This window comes from Anser anser (assembly GCF_964211835.1).
Source record: "Anser anser genome assembly, chromosome: 2".
NCBI lineage: Eukaryota > Metazoa > Chordata > Aves > Anseriformes > Anatidae > Anser > Anser anser.
Window position 1 is genome coordinate 84,089,417 of NC_139721.1, and position 25,837 is coordinate 84,115,253.

At 39.0% G+C, this 25,837-nt stretch overlaps 1 long non-coding RNA gene across 1 annotated transcript; it reads right to left on the bottom strand.

Annotated features, from left to right (window-relative positions):
- Positions 1-5,774: 5,774 nt before the first annotated feature.
- On the bottom strand, positions 5,775-25,110 carry LOC310894352. Its single transcript, XR_014579830.1, has 4 exons — positions 24,076-25,110; positions 10,672-10,772; positions 9,994-10,144; positions 5,775-9,558 (listed from the first exon to the last, which is right to left on the bottom strand). It is a non-coding gene; the product is annotated as an uncharacterized lncRNA (long non-coding RNA).
- Between the last annotated feature and the right edge of the window lie 727 nt (positions 25,111-25,837).

A 25,837-nucleotide genomic window follows, 5' to 3' on the forward strand; every position in this document is an offset into this window, starting at 1 on the left:
CTCTCAGTGCCTTTGCCACTCATTCCCAGCCAGGCTCAATTCAGTGTCCCATACAGTAAGCTGTTGGGATCCCCCTGTCACTCTAGAAATACAGTTGGGTTCTCCTCCTCTATAGCTACATGTGGCATTAGAGTACACTGTGCACCATTGTCCACTAGAGCCTTATACTCCTATGGGTCTGGTGTGCCAAGCCTTTAAATCCACACAGTCCAATAAATTTGATTATTCCTTTCCTCCAACTGACTGGAGGCAGGGCCCCTGTAGTCGTGGTCATTACTCTGTCTGAGACACTGCCCAATGGAAACTGGAGCAACGACTGTCCTGGAAGAACCCCCTTTTTCCATTGTTTTTTTCTTACAACTCATGAAACCATTTCCTCACATCCTCTCAGTGGTCACAGGTAAAACCACAGGGTGGCACATTGTGTGTACCCACTATATCCTCTCTCTTGAGCAGAGGAACACTTACTCTTAATAGCTGAGGTACTGTTTTGTACAGATGGGGAGGAAGGATATATTTGGTTGATGAGAAGCTCAGCATGAGCTAGCAATGTAAGCTTGCAGCCCAGAAAGCCAAACATATCCTGGGCTGCATCAAAAGAAGCATGGCCAGCAGGTTGAGAGAGGTGATTCTCCCCATCTTAGGGAGGTGATTCTTTCCCATCATCCCAGGGGACTTATCAGAGTACAGTATCTGGCTGTTTCAGAGCCCTGCTAAGGGCTTTTACTGAGACAGTCTCACAAAGTTGAACATTGAAAGTATTTGCAGTCCAACATTTGCCTGTTTCAGAGACCTGCCAAGGACTTTCACTGAGAGTCTCACAAAGCTGAACTTATTTAATAAGGTGACAGATATAACAGATTTGGAATTGTCATTGATAAATACACTTACTTCAATAGCACTAATATATGATAATAATGCAAGCAAAATGCTATCCCAAGTATTCCTTACCAAAGAGAGAAGGCACAGAGCTTACTGAGAAGTCTTGGTGGAGGAGAAAGAGCACAGCCTCTTGCAGGTTTCCAGTTTCTTCTTTTCTCCTCAGCTTTTTTTTTTTCTTCTTTTTTTCTTCCTCACTCTAATTTCATCTTCTTCTTCTCATTTATTTATTTATTTGTTTTACACTAACTCCTAACACTCTTTTATATCCTAACCTTATCTGTTCCCTCCACTGGGGTGATGTTTAGCATGATTCGGGAGAAGAGTTGAGTATTATATATCTTTAGCAGGTACTTCATTAGGCTCATTGTCATATTTGGGGGCAAGAACTTTAATATTAATTTTAGACATAATTTACACAAAATGTTTCACTCAGGCACCGTGGCCCTCAAAATTCTGTTCTGCCACCAAACAGGGATGTACCACCAACACAAGACTCCTTCCTTCAGCAACCTCTCATATCAAGCTTAAGGACCTCTGTCCACAAAGTTTGTATAAGAAATAAACAAGAACAAACTGCTCAATTCCCCTTTGCCCAAGACTGGTGCTTAACAGTTAAGCCGACTGTTCTCCACAACTACCAGTTCTACCCTTCAACTACTAATTTTATGACCTTCTGAATAAACGCTATTCCACCTAAGCAAGACCAGCTGGATGCAAAGGAAGATATCAATTTGCCCCAAAGTTAATTATACTCAAACTACTCCCTCGCTTTAGAGAAATGTAAAGGAACTGAGATGAAACAAATCAACTACACTGTTCATTACATTATTATATTAATATTTGAAAATTCTTCACCACCCCTCCTTAACTATAACTGAACTCTTCAGAATATAAGTCAAGTTTGTTCTGCAGCTGTGGTTAAAATTCTACCATAGTACTGTTCATCCCCTGCTCTGTACATGAGCATTCATTATATCCTGTGCAATAGTTTAAGGATTACTCCAATTCACACCAGCATCAATGACTCCCCTGCAATGAAATGCAGCTGTGGTTCAGCCTACAAAGCAAACATTGTGATTATGTATTTTTCCTCTGTCAACACTCTTTACTTCTGCTGAACCAGGAAATTTAGAGGGGTTAAAGTCTCAGCATCAATTTTGATTTGAGAAAAGCACCTTTTCTCCATGATGTTTCCTGAGGCAAATAAATCAATGCGTTAGCCAAACTGTGCTAGCAACATGCTCACAACACTGTTATTCTAGAGGTGCTAACTGGGATATTGATTGCACTGGACTTTGCAAGGATTATTTAACAAGGTAGTTCTTTGGGAAACAAAGAAAAAAATGCTTGGAAATGTTATATAAATATGGTTTTATTATAAGAATGTGAAAAGTGTCTCAAACAAAATAAAAGTAACCAAGTGGAAGTATTTAACAAATTAATGAAAGAGTTTTTAAAAAGATGCATGTAAACATAAGAGAAAACATCAGTTTTATTCTGATAGGGTCAAAAGTGAAGAGAATTTGCTTTATTAAAGGTGCAAACTGAAACTTTCAGGTTAAATAGTTCTCACCTGTCAAAAGAAAAGCAAACAAGAGAATAAAATAGATTTAAAAAAAAATAAATAAATACTTGAGTGAGCTTGACAGTGAAAACACCTGGCATTACACAAAATAAAAATAAAAATTGGTTCTCAAATTAAAAGATGGTGCTGCCACACACCATCAAGCAGTGATCCCTGCTTACAGACCTTGCAGCTCCCCTCTGGGGCTGTGTCTTCTTATATTGGGCCCAGGGCAGGGGGGAAGTATGGGGAGGCTACCAAGTGACAGAAACCTGCAGTGATATGTGAAGTGCTGTGAACCCATGAGCCAAAAGGATGAGATCCTGAAAGAATCCAGAAATAAACCAGATACAGGACAATACAGTGGCACTGCATCAAACCTTCGCTTAGGTTCTCTTCTGCCCCAGTAGAAGACTTATTTTCCTCCTTGTATTTTAGTGGTATTAAAAAAAAAAAGAAAAAAAGCGCTAGTGACTTGAGCCAGCCATTCAACAGCTCCTCCTCTACTTCCGGTTCATCTGTAACAGCTAACATGATGTGGGAGAAAGAGGAACCATGACTGTAGCTTTTCTTCTTGTTCTCCAGCTTGAGTGAAGATGCAGCTCTTTCCTTGCTCATGAGCTGTGGCAGCAAAAACTCATGCAAAAAGTAAGATCTATGCCACTTAACCCCATGCATATTTATAAGACTAAAAAAACCAAGAGCTTTCTTGGGGAGGGAACAGAAATAAGACTAATAACAGAAAATAATAGCAGAGTTAGACTGGTTTGGGGATTCAGAAATTTTAAATCCTACACCAAATCATTCTTGTCCATTGTGCAGAAAACTTATTTTCACCCATGAATTCTTGATCAGAAAATTTACTATGGGTAGCTGGCAGATTGGCAAGTCCAATCTGGAAAAAAAAAAAAAAAAAAAGTTTTTTTAATGTAATGGCATTTCAGTTTCTTGTCAAATCAGAAGAATAACTCACTGTGCATAAAGCCAAACCTGTACAAGTCCCTGTACAAGTCCCTGCAGGATTTGGGCCTAAAGTTATGAGAGAAGGATGAAATAGTGCAATATTAAGGACCTCTGCTTGCTCCTCTGACATGCTGTAAAGTTTATGTTTTTCCCAAGAAGTAGGGAAATGCCTGGAGAATGCAATTCAGTGTTTTATTAACATACAATCTGAGCTCACAGCAATTTAGGAGAAGGTAGAAAATAACATAATTCTCAACATTTTGACAGGACTCGTTTAGCTCATTTCTTCACATTTTGAAAAGGAAAATTACACTTTCATTTCAAAATTGCCATTGCCACAGTTTCCAAGACTGATACCTACTGCCACTGTTCCTGTATATTGTTAGCAGTATTGTAGCAGAAATGTTTCTGTCTGGTTTTATATCCCTGATTATCCAGGTCCTAAAAGCCATTTAGATGAGACTATCCTAGGTATGCATATAACTGAATTAGCGATCATTCATGCTTTTTTTTTTTTAATTTCTATAATTCTCTGGTATAGTTAAACTGCCTTAATTTTAGCATTGGAAACATGCTTCCAATATACAGTATAGTAAATAATGTAGTAAGAAAAGACTACAGTAATGTGTCAAATTACTTCACAATATTGTGAGTCTTTTTTTTTTCCATCTATTGGTCCTTTTTTCTATGAACTTGAACATAATTATTAAGAACTCTCTCCATATTGGCACACTTATAATTATAGGCAAGACAACTTGTATAACAAAATATTATTCTACTACATTATGAAAATTATACAACAGGGCACTCAGTTAATGTTGCTGTATTAAAGGAAACATTTGCTTAACGTGTAATGAGTCACAGCATCCTTTAAAAGTCTATGCAAGTTCTAGGAGTTAGTCATGAAAAAATATCCATTCTCTGCTTTCTTAGGTCTAGTTTATACTCTTGAGTCTCAAATTCAGGTCTCAGAAAGACTGATTAACATAGTCTGTACCAACTATTTGAAGAACTAATTGCAACTGATCAGGAGCTGGGAATTCTAATCCATGGGATACTTTAACTCATCAGTGTCTTTGATCTGATATTTTCTTCTATTCAGCTGATGACCATGGAGATAAGACAACAATTAAAGACACTCAAAAGTTGGTTAATCCTGACAAATTTTATTATGTATGCATGTTACAGATTCGTATTTTTGCTCAAATAATGATAATGAGCAAAATATATAAAAGAAAGAGCTAAAAATGACAAAGTTGTCAGAAAAGATGAAAGTGGGATGTAGTGAGAGAACAAAAATTTGAAAGCTGGACAAAACATGTAAATGCCTCATAGAAAAACACTACAGAAATATATAATTGATCAGTCATACTGCTACTATGACCAGTTAAATTTTGTTATTTTTGAATGAAATATCTAATGTTGATAAAGGACAAAGAAAGCAGACATGCAGGTATCACAGAATATATCTTTAACCAGCACCTGTGGAATAGACTTTTATGTTCTTAATTCATACGCATTACTTTTGCCATCCCTATACATATACACATCCCTGTAGTCTCTGCTTCACAGATAACTCCAGAAGCCAAGTGACTCTCTGAAGTCAGATCTGCAACCTGTCAGAGAGCTGAATACAGGCCACCTGAACTTGGGGGAAGTGCACTACGGAAGCTATATCCTCAGTGGCTGTATGTGGTCGTAGCTCAACTCACTTCAAGCTGTGAATTTGCCTTTACATTGTTTTTACTTCTGTTATGTTTTAGAAACTGGTTCTAACTGATATTAGGAGATTGAGAAATACTGAAGAAATTACTGGTTTAGAATAATAGGCTACCAGTCCCTAGGACATCTGTCTAAACAGGAAAGAGAGGGAAAATCTGATTGGTGCTGAAATCCAAAATCATAAAATGTTTTTAAAAATGGATTAAATAGGAACTATTCCAGTTTTCACTGCAATATTGAGTGCAATGAAGTTTGAGTTCATTTAGCAAACTAATCTGACAAAAAAGAAACAAGAAATGTCAGAAATATCGAAAATCATATACATTTTTAGATAAGTAGTTACTGGAAATAGTGCTATAACAGTTGCATAAGAAATCAATTAAATCAAGTTGGTATGCTCTGTATTATAGGCATAATGATTTCCCAAGGAAATTCCAGAAAATTACATGGGATAGAAAAGTCATTATATGCTCACTGCCATAAAAATCTTAATATGCTGGGTTGTTTCACTTTGACATTATCGGAACTATTAGTTAGAAATGTATCTCAATAAATGTATTGCAAACCTCTTAAGGAATAACTCTCTGCTGCTTAAAGACTTACAAGTCTCTCTCTCCACAGGGTATCAGGTACCCTCCTGTTAGTAAAGAAAACAGACTAGTTTGAACCATTCATCTTCATTTGAAAGGTAACAAAACCAGATCTTTCTTTTAACACAGAAGTTGTCAGATTTGTCAAACATGTAAATATAAATGAGAAACTGTTAACCAAACAAGCAATATTTCCTTTTTATTCTGTAGCATACACCTGAAGTCTGTCAGTTCTAATATCCCTGTCAGTAATTACAAAGGCCCTCAAGGCTATTTATTAGACGCCACATGATATGTTTTACAAAATAGCAGCTTTGGGGGATATTCATATTTTGCTTCAGAAAGGTAATAATTAGTTTTGCATAGTCTCATAACAGATCCTGTACAGGGTTCCTCATTTATACAAGGAGATAAAGAATGAAAGCTAAAAAATAAAGAATTTCTTCTTTCCACTGCTGCATATAAAGAAAACAACTGGGTTGAATGCTAAGGTCTATTCTGAGTCTGCTTAATGTTTGGAATTTCATTAACATTTTATTGAACACTTCCTTACACTTCAAATTGCATTTAACAAATTTATAATGCATTAGGTCATTTTATGCATAGCCTATGTAGTGCAAAAGGGACAATATTGTCCAGTTTTAGTGTTAATATAGAAAGAAAAAGCAGTCTTCTTTCAATAAACATCCTGGGCAAATGCCAAGTAAAAGCTATGTTTATGTTGCAATTGAGAGAAGCAATACTGTGAATGAAGGTACATCTGAGCAATCTCAATCCTTGAGAATCTACATTCTAGAAAATTTCCAGGATTAAAACCTTCAATCTTTTGCTCTGCTTTCCATGACCATGTTGAAGCCATGTGGGGGACACTAGTGACGTCAAGAGAGAAAGAAGAATTATGACTTCCTGAGGTTGAATGATAGTGAACACTTTATATCAGTGGATTGTTTCTCCTCAAGGAAACGACAATCACAGTCTTATGATGAATTCATCCCCTTTCACCATCTCTCTTTCATCCCCAGGCAGAGCCTACCTGGCAGGCTTGGGATACCTAGGGTTTTATTTGCTTTCGAGCTGCCAATGTGTGGTGCTGACATGGATGGATGTCAGGAGGGGGCAGTGGATGGAAGCAAATCATAACCCTTTTAAGCACTACAAATAATTTTCCAAGCCTTTTTATCTTTAGACTAAATTAAAGCAATTTTTAATGATACACCAATAAACAAGGTCAAAAAATAGTCAGGTACACAGTTCCAGTTTTCAAAGATGGATGCCTTGGTGACTTCAAAGATCATGAGGTACTCTTAGAAATTAGGAGAAAGAAAATAGTAGTTAGCATGAAAAATATGCTTGTGTTCACTTTGCCACACCAAAAATTAACTTGATGATCTTGAATCACAGTTCTGTGTGCTTTAGTTTTTCTCTTGTGAGCATATCCTTAACTCATAGAAGCATTATAGGAAAATACATTAATAATTTTCCTATAACCACTAGTTAAGTTGTTGAAAGTATGTCTGTATGGAAATGGAAATACGGATGTAGATCAGTACCTGTGTGATTTCTACCCGTATGAACACTTTTATGTTCTAGTAAGTGTTGATTAACTTTTTTTCCTCAATAAATGTGAGTAAATTGCTATATCAAGAAATAGGATTTCAAAATCAGTTAATATTCCTGTAAAATACCTTTATTTATGATAGGTAGCTTGCTAGCCATGCCTTTGAAAAAAAATCAGGCCTGTGATTTCTTTAGTAGGAGAGAGATCCTCCATGCTCATGGCGTCATACGAACCTCTTAGAGTTATACTAAGACAAGACAAACAAGAGACTGTTGCACAGACTGTAGAAACTGTGTTTGGGAAAAAATCCTCTTCCTCTTGAATGAGAATATTCAAATAATCAGAGAGAATATTCAGGCCCTACTAAGTATTCTTAAGCTATGAAAGAAGGATAAATTACTGAATGCACATGATAGAATTAAATGATTCCTTAGAAATAATATATATATATTTTTTTTTCTATAGAGGAAAGAAAAAAGTAAGCATCATTTATTTAAACGTAAAATAATCAGAAGTATATTACATAACTCTAAAAGTAATATTTTAATTTTCTAGAATATATACTGAGAGTAATAGCAGCAGTTTGCTGCTGCTGTTTGCAATTTTATAAATCCACTGTAACACGTTACATTAATTTTTATTTAAGGAGCAGGCGATCATCAGAAAAAGCATTTCAATTTCATTTATGACCCTCCATCAAACTGCACAGCTCTTTTACAAAGTCACCTTTCTATATGTGAACTCAAAGTGTAATTGTGGAAGTTAGTTCACTGGCAGTATATGAAGGGGAAAGAAAAAGGAAGAGAGGGAGGTAGAAGGAGAAAGTGATATCAAAGTTTAGAGGAGAAGAGGGAGAGATCTAACTTCATTTACTAAACAGATTACAGAGTGCTGAGTGACAAATTAATAAAAACAAATATAATTAACAGATTCAGACCTGACGTGATTATTTATTACTACATAATCTCATATCTAAGTCTGCCCAAGATGTTACTAGAAAAACTTCAGGTTCAAATACAGTAATCATCTGTTGATGGGCCAACACCTACTTTAAAAGCAGAACACAGATTAGTAATTGCACGTCTATTATTATCTAGGTATATATTTAAAAGAGGCTTAAAAACACTCTGTTCTTAAAAATATTGTGACAAAAAACAGCCAGAAAGGCTTGATATTTGTGCAATATGTGCTTATAAAAATAATTGCAAATTAAGTAAAGACTCTATCAGTAGTAGGTGGGAGGTTCTCGAATACTAGATTGTATAAAAACAAAACTTAACAAAACAAAACAAGCAAACAAACAAACAACAACAAAACAGTAAATTACCTATCATAAAAAGGGACAAAGATGTTATGTTTATGTTAATCTGACAATGCCGGATCACTGTCAACCCTAAATTTTCAATGCAATCACTGCTGTTGGCTTCCTTATTTTCCCATATCTTGAACTGGAACGGGAAATACACTTGTGTTTGTTTATGCATAGGAGCTTGTATGAGATCTGCTGTAGTTAACATACAGTGTTTGTCAATATTAGCCACAATTTGTAACATTTAACCTCTTCTGCAATGTTCACCCGAATTGAAATATGTATGTCTTGACAACTGATGATGAAAGCTTTCTCAAGTACCTCAGAATTTCATTACTTTGTAAAATCGTTCTTCAGAGCTGTTTAATACAGAGCTAAAAGTGCAAAAATTGATGTACTTCTTAGTATGCTCAATTGCTGACATTTTCAATGAAAAAAATGACAGCATCCATCTTCGCATCATCCTTCCATATCCTCAGAAAGGACACATAGATGTGTGTGCCAGTGAGCCCACAGACTGTTCCAGTCAGCTACCTGGTCTGAATGACTAGACATCCTCTAGGGTGCACTGTGGCATGTACCTATCCCATAACTTAGATGCAATATTACAGTAACAGAGTGCATAATCTTGTTATAATTTAATCTTTCTGTAATTTATGATAGGAAATTATTATTAAAAACAAGAGCTGCAAAACAGAGAATGCTAAAGACGTGAAGCTGTACTCTGACAGGCAGAAAGAACTGATGTTAATCTGATATGTAGAATACTACCTGCACCATATAATCTTCTTTTAATAAAATTATTATGATAAGTTTCTCAAACAACAAAATATTAAGAATATATACACATATATATGTTGATGGGTCAAACTTTCTCAAGGACTTCATTTTGGCCAATGAAAAAGTGCAAAAACCTATCATGAGCTCTTGCTGAACTGTTTCAATTGAATTTATGGGAAAGTGATGCTAGCTGAAAAACAAATAAACAGTATATTAATAAAGAGAGAGCATAAAAAATAACAGAAACATAAACTTTCTAATAAAAGTATGAAAAGTGATGATTAAAATTATAATAACTTCATAGATTTAGTTTGTATATATAGAATTATAAAGAACAATTAGTGTGCACATCCCAAGTTTGGACTAAATATCACACTTATATGGTTAATGTTCAGTGTGTATAACAAGTACATAATTCATATGCAAAAGTACAGGGTTAATATAGGTTTTAAAACCTTGTTACCATATTTCCTTGATATTTGAAGTCTTAACTATGCAAACTTAATGTTACCTTAGAATAATTAAATAGATAAATAAATGAAGTGGTCAACAGTCAACAAGAATCAACACACTTATGTGATTTATATATTTTATATCTATTGTATATGATATAGAAATTACTTACATTGGTTATAATACGTATACCTTTTCATCTGTTACTCAGTCTTAATATCCGCTTGGCAATTGACTTAGTGAATTTAGTTAGAGAGACTGGGAGGATAGCATTCTTTTGAACAGACACCTGGCATGCATCAGTTGCTATGGTGATTACCCAGCTGTGCAAACAAGTAGAGGAAAAAATAATGATTCAATATTCCCATGATAAAAGAAACAGAATTTCTAACTGATAAACAGCAAAGTTATAGGAGGCAGTCTGTATTTTTAAACCGCAAGGAAAAATGTAGCACTACCCTGCCTAAGTAGCACTAGAAGGCAACTGCAAGAGTTTCAGTTTGTGTTAGAGGAGTGAGTAATCTGCACCATCTAGTGCACTAGATTAGCATATGGTGCCCTGCTGTGCCAATGCCATTTCCCAGTCTGACTTGTAAGGGGGACAAGTCCTCTGAGAACACATCTGAGGATCACATCAGCCCTCCTCTCCTCCTCTACCCCAGATTCTCAGCCTTGGTCTTATCATGACTGGGATATAACAAAGGAAATTGAAAAGAGAGAAGGGAAAGTTTTACTATTTCTCCTGCTCTGCAAGGACTATGTAAAACTGTTATGATTTTGTGCACAACCAGGTTTTTAATGTATGCATATGTCCAGCAGCAGACTGAACAAAAATAAATATTCCACTTACCAGTATTACATTGCAGTACTACCTCTATTCATGGTTCTCAGATGCCTACTTTGCTGCTCCTATGATGACATCTACAGCTGTCTCATGAGTTGTTGCATCACCTGCACAAATGCACAGAGAAGAAAGGGTCTTGAATATGAAATGAGATCTGTGAATCTTACCATTAAAGTATTTCACACTGTATCAGGACCTATTACAACAGCATACTTCTTGGGATTAAATCTACGCTTGCCACTACAAAAGGCAAGATAACATTTTGCAAAGTGGGCATTGGAGCTAATTGGAACCTAATGATGTATAGTGAAAATAATTGCTTGCAAAATAAATTCTGTGAAGAAGACTGTTGTATTAAATGACACAGAAAGAATAACCCTAGCATTCTTTCTCCCTGGTTATTTTGAGATAAAGAAGGTGCGTATGCAAAAGCAACATTAATTGTACCACAGAGAAGAGTGCAGAGCCAGATAGGTATCCCTATGTTGAGCAACACCAGAAACCACCAGGGAAAGGAAGAAAGAGAAATTGAATGACTGTGGTTGAAAGTCTGAAGTTTCAAAACATCAAAACACCTCATTAACATTCCTTCCCCTGAACTCTATATAGTACTTCTTTTTTCCTTCTCTCTTTTCCACCACAGTAGTTTACTGATCTATCCTTGATTCTCAGATTCACTTTTCATAATAAAACCTGGAGAGATTCAATTAAAATGTGTCCTGCAATATTGTACAGCCATAATCTCTTATATGATATTTATTGCTAAAGTCGCCTGTAATGGTTAACAGAAGCTTCCAGATAGATAAAACTATCCATTATCTGCATGAACAATTACCTTATTGACAATCTTCTGGTATCATCTAAGTCACATAGAGCACATTGACTGTCTTACTACATGCATTAACCTATATGACTCCCATATGAAAACCTCACTTCTTCTTCTTGAAAATGACATAATTGTACAAGAAATACAGCAAGTAAATTAGGGATATAATATCTTACTATCTGAATGCTCAATTTTTAGCAAATTCTTCAGCTGGAGATGCAAAGCGAGAGATTTCATATGTGTTGCATGCCACTGCCACACATATAAGTGGAGATTTCTAATTTCCCATTCTTTAGAAAGGTGTGATGAACATATATTTCTGTCTTGGTTCCATCCTACCATTTGAAACAATCTAAAAGCCAGTTGTCCAAAAAAATCTCTCAAGGGTGGAAAATAAGACTGCTTATAACTAGCTCGATAAGTTTGTTGAGTGAATGAATTTAAGTCATCCACTTTCCACGAGCAGATGATGACACCCATGTACAAACAAATAGAGTTAAGTAAAATGAGACTTGAGATTCATTTAGGTCCATCCAAGGTCTCTTTTTACTCAGTAGTGTATACATATATATAGTTAATATTATTAAAGAAAGGAAGGAAGAAGTAAGGAGAGGAGGTAGTGCACTAAGGAAGAACGGAGGAAGGAAGTGTTTGGTAGACTTTGTTGTATATGAGAAGCCTTTTCTGAAACCCTTCCCTTGAAACTTCATTTTGGAAATCCTACTTCTAACAGCCAAACTGGGATATTTCAGGTTGAAGATGTGTTGATCTGCAACTTCTGTTCTTTATTCAAACCTTTTTACATTCAAGATTTTTCAAAGCCAAGGTCTGGAGAAAATGCTAAATTATAGTTAAAATACAAGGTAACCAATTCTTTAAAAAGTTAGCAGTATGACAGTGAATTTTTAATTTTCTCTCTCCACACAGGTAAAGACTGTTAAAAGTCCTTAAAGCAGTTTACTGGAAAGATGGAGGAAGGTATTTCTCTCAGAAAATCAGGAATTCATAATAACAGGAAGGGTTAATTTCACGGGGACATTGCAGTGACATTGACATTTTAGTTTATGTTTGTCATCATTCTGGCAATTGAAGAAATGCCTTCATTTAAAAAAGAAAAAAAAAAGAAAAAAAACGAGAAAAGGAAAAAAAGAGGAGAGGAGAGGAGAGGAGAGGAGAGGAGAGGAGAGGAGAGGAGAGGAGAGGAGAGGAGAGGAGAGGAGAGGAGAGGAGAGGAGAGGAGAGGAGAGGAGAGGAGAGGAGAAAAAAGAAGAGAAAGGAAAGGAAAGGAAAGGAAAGGAAAGGAAAGGAAAAGAAAAGAAAAGAAAAGAAAAGAAAAGAAAAGAAAAGAAAAGAAAAGAAAAGAAAAGAAAAGAAAAGAAAAGAAAAGAAAAGAAAAGAAAAGAAAAGAAAAGAAAAGAAAAGAAAAGAAAAGAAAAGAAAAGAAAAGAGAAAAGAAAAGAGAAAAGAAAAGAAAAGAAAAGAAAAGAAAAGAAAAGAAAAGAAAAGAAAAGAAAAGAAAAGAAAAGAAAAGAAAAGAAAAGAAAAGAAAAGAAAAGAAAAGAAAAAGAAAAGAAAAGAAAAGAAAAGAAAAGAAAAGAAAAGAAAAGAAAAGAAAAGAAAAGAAAAGAAAAGAAAAGAAAAGAAAAGAAAAGAAAAGAAAAGAAAAGAAAAGAAAAGAAAAGAAAAGAAAAGAAAATGACCAATTACAGATAACGGGCGACCCTAACTTTTATCTTAATCCTCAATTATTTTATGCATCAAAAGGTCACCTTTTAGTGCCTATTTCCTGTTAAATTTGATCTGGCTCTTATCTCCTCAATGTAGGTAATTTTTTTCTGTGCCCATTTTAAATGACTACTACTCTCTGAATCTTCTCCCACAAGAATAGCAATTATGCATTTGATTTTAGTAACTGGTATAGACCCATAAGTCTCCAGATACTTCCAAATAGTTGTACATGGTTTTTAACTTCAAGTCTGTGGGTTGAAGAGAAGTATTTGAAAATTATTCTTGCTCAGGGACACAAGGGTCATACATTTTCTGTTCTCAGAGGAGTAAGAAAGAGCCAGGGCTGAACCTTGCTTCAGTGATAGGATAAAGTTCATTGGCAGCAGATGCAGGTAAGCTATCAGGTACACAATGAGGACACGAACTCCCTAGTGTGGTGTTGAGATTCACTCTTGAAGGAATGACTGCTCTGCAAAGAGCAAATCTGTGGCAATGGCTAAGGCAAAGCTGGATAGTGCGCTATATGAATCCTCAAATCCTTCTCCCCACTTTGGGTATTTGGAATGCTACTTAAATCACAGAACATCTGTAGCAAAAGTAGTTCCACCACTTAATGCAAAGAATAGATTATTTTCTGTTTCTCCTGCTTTGTGCTGAAAGAATAGCTTACAGGAAGGACTAGCTCACATGCAGCTTCAGAAAAGCCACAGGATTTCACAGCACAGGATAGCAGGGACCAGCAGGGACCAAAGCAGAAGCAGCCTTTTTTGCCTTTTTTTTTTTTTCCCTAGCTTTCAGAGAGTGTTTGTATTGGTTTCAAGCTTAATAGCTGCTAGCCAGAATCTAATTTGAAGTATTTGTTCTCAAGAAAAGCTCAGGGCCAGTATTCAATTAGCAGTAGCCAGTGTGATACCACTCTAAAACCACTTTCAGGCTTTAGCGCAGACTTTTCATTTGAGGTACAACACGGGTTAACACTTTCTTTCTGCACAATGGCCTATATGAATACGTCAGTCTTTCATTTGTGTGCTTAGTAATAAATAAATAAATAAAAAATGAAGTGCTACATCCTGTGAGGTCAAGTAGCCTGCAGCTAGGTAGGCCATGGGAAGAGAAGATGATGGAGGAAACAACTGAAGAGATTGTGTAGAGGAGCACAATATGCAGGGAGCTAGAGTCTTATGTGAGAGAGGTAGGGGGAAATCAAAAGTGAAAAAAAAAAAAAGGAAGAAAAATAAAGCACAAGGGAAACAAGGAGTAAGGGAAGAACAAATGAAAGGAAGGGCAAAGAAAATAACTTGACCACTTAGGAAATCAAAAGGCAAACCATCTAGGATAAAGTAATAGCAAAGCAATTACTGAATGTTGTACCACCTGTCTTTCAGATATGTCATTCTCTTTGATCTGTTAACAAAAATCTTCACTTCTGCTGTCTTGGTAGAGAATCCAGTTTTCCACTTGCTTGTTGTTGTAGGTTTTTGTTTTTTTTTTTAATTTTTTTTAAATAGCACTAGGAACAACAGGCCATATTTACTCCCATCACTATACAAACTCTACTCCGAGAATCAGATTTGGAATTAGGATGATTTAGCTACCATCATTTACCTATGGCATTAGCCACAGAAAACAGCTATTTAATTCAATTTCTTTTTAATTAATGAAATAATTCTTTCTCTGTGTATAAAAGAAGCTTTCTCTCCCTCCCAATAATCTCCATCAAAAGGAGTTAGTTACATGTATTTTAAGAAGTCAACTGAATTATTTCTCATTTCATTCAAAGGTTTGTAACTTTTAAAAGTGGAAATTACTCTAGTTATCTCCTTACTTCGTGATGTTCATTGAAACAGTGTCCTCATATCACTATAGATCTGCACAAAGAGAAACTGTCAAAAACTTCATCTTTTTCCCAAAGCTGTATCTGAAACTTATTTTTACACATAGTTCTCTAGAATATATATTAATCAGGCCACAAAATTTTCTTTGAACCTTTTCTGCTGTTTATGTTTAAAGCACTGTTGGGTACTCCTACTTTTAATCATGAAGCTGTTGTCTTCATGTTAAGCTTACCTGACAGGAACCATCTTTAGTTTTTTGTGGGGGTGTGGCCATGGGGGTCGACAAGCCCCATGGTTGGTGATAACATCAAACTCTTAACATCAGGAATGTAAAGAGTTTAGAGGGAACAAAGAAGGGTGATCCAGGAGACACCATGCTGTCTCGGGTTGCTTGGGTTGCTTGTTCTCCCATCGTTAAGGCATGGAAGTTGCTGGGGGTTTGCTGTTGCCGGGCAAAGTTGTTGACCAATAAAGAGTTAGTGGAAAAGGACTGTTGTGGGGTGAATGGTGTAAGAAGGGAGCCTGTCCTCAATATGGGGATGCAACATGGATAATGAAGTTATGCCCTCGATATGAGAGATGAAGTTAGGCCCTCAGCAAGAGATAATGTAGTTATGTCATCAATAAAGTAGTAGCAGTTACTAATCCTAAAAGAACCTTGGTGTCCATGTGGTCATTACGCCACAGTTCTTGAAAACCATTTCAGTTACTTTGCTTCTCTGATTTGAACCCCACTTGTGCTAACCTGCTTGGTATTCTAAGTAACCTCTTGGGTTCTTCAGCAATTTATTTCTCCTGCTCCGCCCCCCCCCCCCTTTTTTTTTCCTTTTTTTTCCCCCTTTTTTATATTTTACTTGAAATACTGTTTTTCTTGTTATAGTCTTTTTTTTTTTTTTTGCAACTTCAGATGATTTTCTGTGTCCCTACAGAAACATAAGACTACTTTTCAGTGTAAATATTCCTTGTAGGTCTCACAGAAATATTTATAATCAAGCAAGTTTTAAAATATTTCCTCATTATTATTAACTCCTTCTGGTCATGTTCCTTGGACTATTTTTAAAGTGACAATCATTTCAATCAAGGCAACAACATGAAACAGCTTACATCTAGAGGACCCATATGCTACAGTATTGTTAGCATGGATATAGTATGCCCAAAGGACACAAATGTGTCTATTGAAATTTCAGAACAAATTTACTAGTGCTAGAGGAAACTATCAATTGCCTAGATTGTACCAATGTATTGTAGGACTTTTTAAAAGGTTGTTGAAATATAACATTTAAAATTTGCATATGATCAACTCAAAGTGTTTAAGATCATATGTATCTGGAAAATATTTAATATATTTGGACATGAATTTAGCAGGAAAGAGCAAGAATTCTCTGGTTTAAAATTATTACGGGCTAATAATTTTGTCTTTTAAAAATAGTCTAGTTTGGAGCCTGTATCAATTTATTCTCTCTTTAGCTGATATATGTAATGGGTAAAGCCTTGTTTGTTCATTAAATATTACTGATGGGAAGGTTTTCAACGGTTAACTGCTAATACCCCCAATATCCTGTTGAAGGAAAAAAACAAGTATAGGAATTTCCTGTTAAGTTAACAATTGCAGTAGAAACCAGCTCCAAAAAAGGGCAAAATGGCATTCCACCTCCCATGAGAACACACATATCAGCAGCAAAGTCACGACCCCAATGCAGAGGAAGACGACAATCTTCATCCCCACGACCACCAGAGGACTGACGAAAACCCCCTAGCAACAGGCCTTGCGGTTGTAAGAAGACACCAGGATGTGCCACTAAACCCGGAACTACTAGGCTATAAATCGAGACTCTGGCGGGCTTAGGTGTGTGCCGTTGGCGGACCAGGAGACTCCCCGGCTGCCCAGCACTGTTTTACTTATTGCTGCTTGCTGAACTGCTCAAATAAATTGAAATTCGATCTACCTTACCCACGATGTGTTGGGAATGATTTCTACCAAAACTAATTTATAACAAATTGGTGCCGTGACTCGGATAGTGGTAGCTTGGCTGGATCCCTCCCAGGGGAGGCGCGCCCCGCTGATTCTGCGGTCCCTGTCTGGAGGTCCCCAAGCCAACGCACCCCTACCGACGAACATAAAGTTCCAGCGATAAGTAAATAAATAACCGTTAACCCCTTAATCTTTGTGCACGAAGCTCCGAACGAAGACTCAGGAGTGAGTAAGTATAGGCTGGTTATCCATTCAGTTGGGGTTGGGAAGCCCAGAGTGTGCCTGTGTGAGACGTCCAATCGAGGACGAAGTGAGTGTGGACTCCCTGGTAGTGCGGTTCCCACCTCCCGCAACGGACTGGGCCACGAACAGGAGGTGAAGACCGTGTGTGTGTGTGAAGGCACTCTGGAAGATGGGACAGAAGAGGAGCAAGTCTTCTGGTCCCATGGGTGGGTCGGAACCCAAGGCTGGGTTGCCCCCGATACCACCGGAGAGCCCGTTAGGGTTAATGATTAAACATTGAAACGATTACCCCTCTAGGCGGGGTAAGGATAAAGTTAAGATGATACATTATTGTATGGAAGTCTGGGGTGGGAAGCAAATTAGGGGCTCACCCATTATATTGGCCCGTGTTTGGGTCCTTTGAGGAATGGATCTCTCAGGCTCTAAACCTTTATGTGAATTCAAAGGAGCCTTTCAGCCTGAGAGTGAGTATGCACACTTATGGATAGGATCTGAGACCCGAGCCAACTTATACCCATTAAGAGAAAAAGGGGGGGGAGGAAAAAGAATGAACAGAATGAGGAAGAAGTCCCACTTTCATCCCCCCCTTATACACCCCCTCCTCCCTCACCTCCAGCTCCCCCCCACGGCTCCGGGCTACCATAGTGACTCTGATTTGGCCACAGACACCCCTCGAGGAACTAGACGGGTAACTAGGAGCCAAACTAGAAATCGAGAGTGTGAAGGTAGACTATATCTCCTAAGAGAGGTTGCAATGGGAGGGCCCCAACCCGGTATGGGATACATCTCCATCCCCCTAAATACGGCAGACGTCAGAGAATTCAAGAAGGAAATGGGAAACCTCTTAGAAGATCCTCTTGGAGTCTCTGAGCGGGTAGACCAATTTGGGGGGTCTAATGTTTACACCTGGGAAGAACTCCAGGCCATTTTAGGTACATTATTCACTGCAGAAGAAAGGAATATGATCCGGAGGGCTGGAATGCGAATGTGGGACCAGTAACACCAGCAGGGTCCTGCGGGAGATCTTAAATGGCCCCTACAGAGGCCTAACTGGAATAACCAAATGAACAAGATAGGGATCATATGCAGGATTTAAAGACTATTATTGTACAAGGTATAAGGGGGTCAGTCCCTAGAGGACAAAATATAAATAAGGCCTTTAGTGAACATCAAAAGAAGGATGAAACTCCCACAGAATGGCTGGAGAGATTAAGGAAGAACCTCCAGCTTTATTCAGGACTGGACCCCGGTACACCAGTGGGACAGGCCTTGTTAAAAACGCAATTTGTGGCAAAATCATGGCGGGATATCAGGTGGAAATTAGAAAAATTAGAGGATTGGCAGGATAGAGAGATGGATGAACTGCTGAGAGAAGCTCAGAAGGTATATGTGCGAAGAGAAGAAGAGATTCATAAAAGGCAGGCCAGGATTCTAGTGGCAGCGGTCTGGGAAGGACAAAAAGGGCCCCCCCCCCCCTCGCCTGAAGGGTGTTCCGCTACCACGGAAAAGACCTCCGAGGAGCCAGAGTGATCAGAGGGATCTAAGATAGATAGAATGTTTTTATTGCCAAAAGAATGGACACATGAAAAAGGACTGCAGAAAACACTTACAAGATGAGCGAATGTTTAAAGAAGATTAGGGGAGTCAGGGGCTCCATTGACTGGGGACTTCTGGTATAATGGAGTCCTTGATAAAATTGAAGTTAGGTCCCCAGCATCAAGAAGTGGAGTTCCTTGTGGACTCTGGGGCAGAAAGATCGACTGTCCAAATGGTCCCCCGGGGATGTCAACCTTCCTCGGAGAAATTACAGGTGATAGGAGCAAAAGGAGAGCCCTTTAGGGTCTCAGTAATAAAAGGGGTGGAAACAGAGACCCTAGCCCAAAGTTGCACAGGATCCTTTTTATTAGTACCAGAAGCTAAATATAACCTGTTGGGAAGAGACTTAATGGTTAAGCTAAAAATTAATTTGGAGGTGGAAAATAAAGGAATTGAGGTCAAATTATACGCCCTCACTGTAGAGGACGAGGCAAAAATAAACCCTGAGGTGTGGTATTCTCCCGAATCAGTAGGCCGTTTAGATATTAGTCCCTTTGAAGTCACTATCAGGAATCCCGAGACTCCTATCAGGGTAAACAATACCCAATGTCTCAAGAAGGCAGGGAGGGGCTGCAACCAGTAATCAAGAGGCTACTACAACAGGGATTACTGGAGACTTGCATGTCACCTCATGACACTCCTATATTACCTATCAAGAAACCTGATGGCTCTTATCGGCTAGTCCAAGACTTGAGGGAGGTCAACAAAAGAACAATAACCAGATTTCCTGTAGTAGCTAACCCACATACTTTGCTAAGCCAGCTGTCCCCAGCACAGAAATGGTATAGTGTCATAGACCTAAAAGATGCGTTTTGGGCATGTTCTTTAAAAAGGGAATGCAGGGATTATTTCGCCTTCAAGTGGGAAGACCCTGCAACCCATTGGAAACAACAATTAAGATGGACCGTGCTTCCCCAAGGATTCACGGAATCACCAAATCTATTCAGTCAGGCATTAGAACAAGTATTAGAGAACTATGAACCAAATCCTGAAGTAACCTTAGTCCAATATGTGGATGATTTGCTGTTAGCAGGAGAGAGTCAGGAGGCAGTCAGAACAGAAAGTATCAAGCTACTAAACTTCTTGAGCTTAAAGGGACTAAAAGTATCAAAGTCAAAATTACAGTTTACGGAGGAAGAGGTGAAATATTTAGGACAATGGCTAAGTAAGGGCACTAAGAAACTAGACCCCAAACGAGTAAATGAGATTTTGTCACTACAAGCACCAAAAGGCAAAAGACAAGTTAGGCAGCTGCTGGGACTGTTAGGATATTGTCGGCAATGGATTGAAAATTACAGTAGCAAAGTGAAGTTTTTGTATCAGAAACTGGTTGGAGAAGGATTAATGAAATGGAGCCAAAGCGATGAGCAAAGCCTAATAGACTTAAAAATGGATTTAGTGAACGCTCCTGTGTTAAATTTACCCGATGTTAAGAGACCCTTTTATCTATTTATCAACATAAAGGAGGGGACAGCGTTCGGGGTCTTAACTCAAGACTGGGCAGGGAAAAAGAAACCCTTGGGATATCTTTCTAAACTTTTGGACCCCGTGAGTAGGGGATGGCCCACCTGTCTCCAGGCAGTGGTCACAGCTGCGCTCTTGGTGGAAGAAACGCATAAAATCACCTTTGGGGGCGAACTGAGGGTATTGTCACCTCACAATATAAGGGGGATCCTGCAGCAAAGTGAGTAGTACAACGCCCCCCCCTCTAGAGATGGCCATACGCAGGATCAAACCAGGAGACCAGGTTCTGATAAAATCCTGGAAAGAGACCTCTTTAACTCCTCATTGGGAAGGACCCTACCTTGTTCTACTTACCACAGACACAGCTGTCTGGACAGCCGAGAAAGGATGGACTCATGCTAGCCGAGTTAAAGGACCAATACCAGAGGAACGGTGGAGAGTGGTCAGCTGACCCGGAGACTTGAGGCTGACCATGCGAAAAGGGACTGAAGAGTAAATTCGTAATCGTATGATCAGTAACCCTCTCTAAGGAATAATAGGTTCACTGTAAACAAAACTGGGAAGTAGGGGAAGGGAAATTCTTTAATGTACCCAGACCCATACATCAGAAGGGTAATGCACCTAAGGAAGAGTGAGTAACTGGGACTGGGAGTGGCTGGAACAGGGAAATCGGTACCTAGGCCCCTGAAGATTACCCTTGCTGCCGTGAAGAAAGTGAACCCCGCTGCTTGAGGCAACCAAGTAGGCGGGCGAGGCAGAGGGGTACAACAGTGGGGAGAGTTATTTGGTACCCACCCCTATTTGAGATGATGGAGTCCGGCCGAATAAACTGCCCTAGTACCCACCATAACTCAAAGCCGCCTCCCCAGAATTATAAAGGGACGTTGCCCTTCTGGTGTATGTTGGCGCTACCTCTCCAATTGAATATCCCCTGTCTGGCTGGGGCCGACCAGGGATATTCGCACCAGCCCTTTAGGTGGAGTTTAATTAGGTGGGAGGACCAAGTTATCATTAACCAAGTAACTACGGCGGGTGCACCAAGTTTTCTCACATCCCTTTGTCAACTGGCACCCACAAGCCTGTGTCTGAACCAAATAGATTTCTACCTCTGCCCCAGCTCGAACCCAGGAAGGGGCCCTGTGGAAATTGATGCAAGTAAGCTACCAGCTGTTAAATGCTACCAACCCTCACCTGACTGAGCGGTGCTGGCTCTGTTATGGGGTAAGGCCGCCCTTTTACGAAGCTGTGGGGGTCAATGAGAAGGCCCGACGGGTAAATGGATCCAATCCCTCACAATGTACATGGGGGAAAACAGGGTCAGGGCATAACACTGACCCAAGTGACTGGGAAGGGGAGATGCGTGGGACAAGTCCCACCGGATAAAATGCACTTGTGTGCAAATCAAACTAACATCGGAAATATAAAGAAACCGGCGGAATGGTTATTACCAGCGAAGGATGCTAGGTGGATATGCTCAAAGATAGGAGTTACCCCTTGTTTATCCCTGGACTTGTTCAATGGGTCTGCAGAATTTTGTGTTCAAGTAATAATCATCCCAAAGATACTCTACCACCCAGAGAATTTTATGTATGACAATCAGATCAAGCAAGAACACCATTTGACAAAACGGGAACCAATTTCCACACTGACAGTGGCTACCCTAATGGATTGGTGGGGGGGGGGGGGTGCAGGGGTAGGCACAGGAGTTGCTTCACTAATCAAACAAGGAAGAGAATTCACCTCTCTACGAACAGCTTTGCATGAAGATTTAGCCAGAATTGAGAAATCTATCAGTGCTTTAGAAAAATCTATAAGATCATTATCCGAAGGGGTATTACAGAATCGCAGAGGACTAGATTTATTGTACAAGGGGGATTGTGCACCATTCTCAGGGAGGAATGCTGTGTATATGCTGATCATACTGGAATTGTGAGGGATACCATGACCAAACTTAGAGAAGGATTGGAAAGGAGAAAAAGAGAGCGGGAGGCCCAGCAAAGCTGGTACGACTCCTGGTATAATCACTCGCCGTGGCTCACCACTCTGTTGTCAACAATAGTTGGCCCGCTGATTTTATTAACCCTAGCACTGATGTTTGGTCCTCGTATCCTTAACAAAGTCATAGCTATTGTTAAAGGTAGATTGGAGGCTGCTCATCTGATGCTTATGAGGACAAAGTACGAATCAATAAATGATAGACCCATACTAGAGGAAACATTAATCCTGAGTCAATTAGAACTAAATAGATTTAATGAACAAAATGATTCAGAGAAAAAAGAGGGGATTGTAATGGGTAAAGCCTTGTTTGTTCATTAAATATTACTGATGGGAAGGTTTTCAACGGTTAACTGCTAATACCCCCAATATCCTGTTGAAGGAAAAAAACAAGTATAGGAATTTCCTGTTAAGTTAACAATTGCAGTAGAAACCAGCTCCAAAAAAGGGCAAAATGGCATTCCCCCTCCCATGAGAACACACATATCAGCAGCAAAGTCACGACCCCAATGCAGAGGAAGACGACAATCTTCATCCCCACAACCACCAGAGGACTGACGAAAACCCCCTAGCAACAGGCCTTGCGGTTGTAAGAAGACACCAGGATGTGCCACTAAACCCGGAACTACTAGGCTATAAATCGAGACTCTGGCGGGCTTAGGTGTGCGCCGTTGGCGGACCAGGAGACTCCCCGGCTGCCCAGCTCTGTTTTACTTATTGCTGCTTGCTGAATTGCTCAAATAAATTGAAATTCGATCTACCTTACCCACGATGTGTCGGGAATGATTTCTACCAAAATTAATTTATAACAATATACATGTTATAAATGAAGATGCAACTCAATCTGAATTAGTAATATTTATAAAAGGCAAGTAAACAGTGCTGGGTGCGCTGGGAGCCTACGCTCTTCCAACACAGACACACAACCGTTGCACTTTCTAAATATATAGAACATTGCTTTTACATATTCATAAGAAACCCGAGTACACCTATACATATGTACAATCAGAAAAGGTATCAATTGAAACATAAACATGGCAAAGTTTTCCGAATTCTGGCAAGTGTTTAACAAACAATCCTTTAAGTCTATTACTATTAATATCCATGACTGGGGGAGCATAGTTGGAGTTGGTAATCCTGGTTGAAGTGCTCCCGTATCTTCCATGGCTTAATTTTTCTCAGATCATGTAATAGCCTCCATTTTCCATTTCTTTTCTTGATCACAAACACCGGAGAATTCCAAGACTAGTCGTGGGAACAATATGTCTCGCTTTAAGTTATTAAGCAACTCCGCCTTCGGGTCTTATGTATCCTTTTCCTCCCGCATCGAAGGGAAACAGATCCGGCTCCTTTTCAGGGCCTATAGGGCCTGGATCAAAAGGAACGTCCGGGTCACCAGGGGGCGTAACAGCAAAGGCCTGCGATGGCGGTAGCGACGAGGGGGACCGATGGTGTAGCAGAAGGATCGGTGGACGAGCCCGCAACTCCCTCACTATCTGGCAAACCACACGTTTCTGACTGTGGTCACACATGGCTCTTTAAGGCCTCAGAGATTGCTCACCAGGTGCTAAGCAATCCCACTGCAACCTTGTCGTTTTTAGTGGCAGAGTCCCACACCTTGACCTCAATTTGGTCCCATGTTTCAGGATCATAAACTGTCTGATTGTTAATAAAGGGAATAAGCTGTAAGGTTACCAGGACAGTCTTCGTTTTTAAGGACGTATGATTCCCCATAATGCGCAACTGCTTACCTTCGGCCAGCCAGGGGCAGTTGTGTGCGCGGGTCTGCTTCTCTCAGCTTGAGCTTCCTTCCAGCTCCGGTGCGCCTATTTTCAGTGACTTTCTATACGAGCATCTTTGAGCAGTTCGTTGAGTTTGGCTGAACCTATCTTCATTAGGCGATCAATGTCCCTGTTCCTGCCCTGGTCCCTGTTCTGTTAGCCTGTCCCTGTTCCTGTTGTTGATGTCCCTGTTTGTTTTCTTCACGTCCCTGTTTGTTTTCTTCAGGTCCCTGTTCAGGTGCTATTTGTGGCGTAACGACCACACGGATACCAGGGTTCTTTTAGGATCAGTAACTGCTACTACTTTATTGATGACAGAACTTCATCATATCGTGTTGCACCCCATATTGAGGACAGGTTCCCTTCTTATACTATTTGCCCCACAGCAGTCCTTTTCCACTAACTCTTTATTGGTCAAACAACTTAGCCCGGCAAGCAGCAAACCCCCAGCAACTTCCATGCCTTAACGATGGGAGAACAAGCAACCCAAGCAACCCGAGACAGCATGGCGTCTCCTGGATCACCCTTCTTTGTTCCCTCTAAACTCTTTACATTCCTGATGGCCTCATTGTTAAGAGTCTGATGTTATCACCAACCATGGGGCTTGTCGACCCCCATGGCCACACTCCCACATCTCCCCCTTCTTTATTAACATCAACCATCTTCTTGACACGAATTATTACTCCATATATCACATACATTTACCCCTATTTGAGGAAATATTACCTCCCTAACGTGAATGAGCCTGCCTGAATTAAACTAGAAATTACTGACCTCTTTAGAAATGAGCCTGCTGATGATGGAGCAAATAATTTATTTAAACCCATTTTGTTTCCTCATCTATTCCTTTTAAGAGTACCCTCTTTCCTCTTCAGGAGGCTCACGTGAATATACAAAATTCCCTGTGACATTCAGTGCTTATCACTGATGGGATCCTGAGAGAGGCAGAAATACTTCTCTGTCCTATGTCATAACCTCTTTCTTACAGTATTGTTAGGAAAGTATAATTACAATATAATATTAATAACATATAACAATATAACATTAATGTCTAAAAGTGGTTAAAATTCCCAACTTCTCTCTCCTTATTCAACACTTATGAATAGTATGTCATACCAAATGCTACTAAATCAAGATTTTGCACTCAGCTACCATACGCATAAGATAACAGATAAGCAGAGATCTGCAACCTGCCTTCTTTATCATTTGCCTCTGCAAGCAAACATTAGAATTCCTGAATGCTCCAAATATCAGAATAGTTTCCCCCAACTCTGCACTTCACATACACATAAGAAAAATGTTACATTGCCTTACACAAGGGTTTAGTTATTTAACACTTCTGAAAAATCATGCAACATTACTTGACATGGCGGAAGTGATAGGGGTAAGGAAATTTATTTAACAGTATCTTTCACACACTTACATTTGACTGTCTTTGAAGATAGTTTCACAATTGTTACATTTTCTTCCTCTCTAGTGCTGTGGTTTTGATTATAGTCCTTCAGCCTTCTGGAGAGAGAATATCATTGTGTCACTTTTTTCAGCTGGTGGTATTTTGATTTTTTCTATTATTCCTTCACTGAAAAAAATGAAAGCACTGTCCTTAATGCAGCATGTCTATGCAATACTTCAAGACTGTTTTCCTCAATTTCCTTTAGACTGGAAAACACTATTGCTAATATTCTCTCTCCCTACTCAACAGTATTTACAAAACCTCCATACTGCGGGTGTC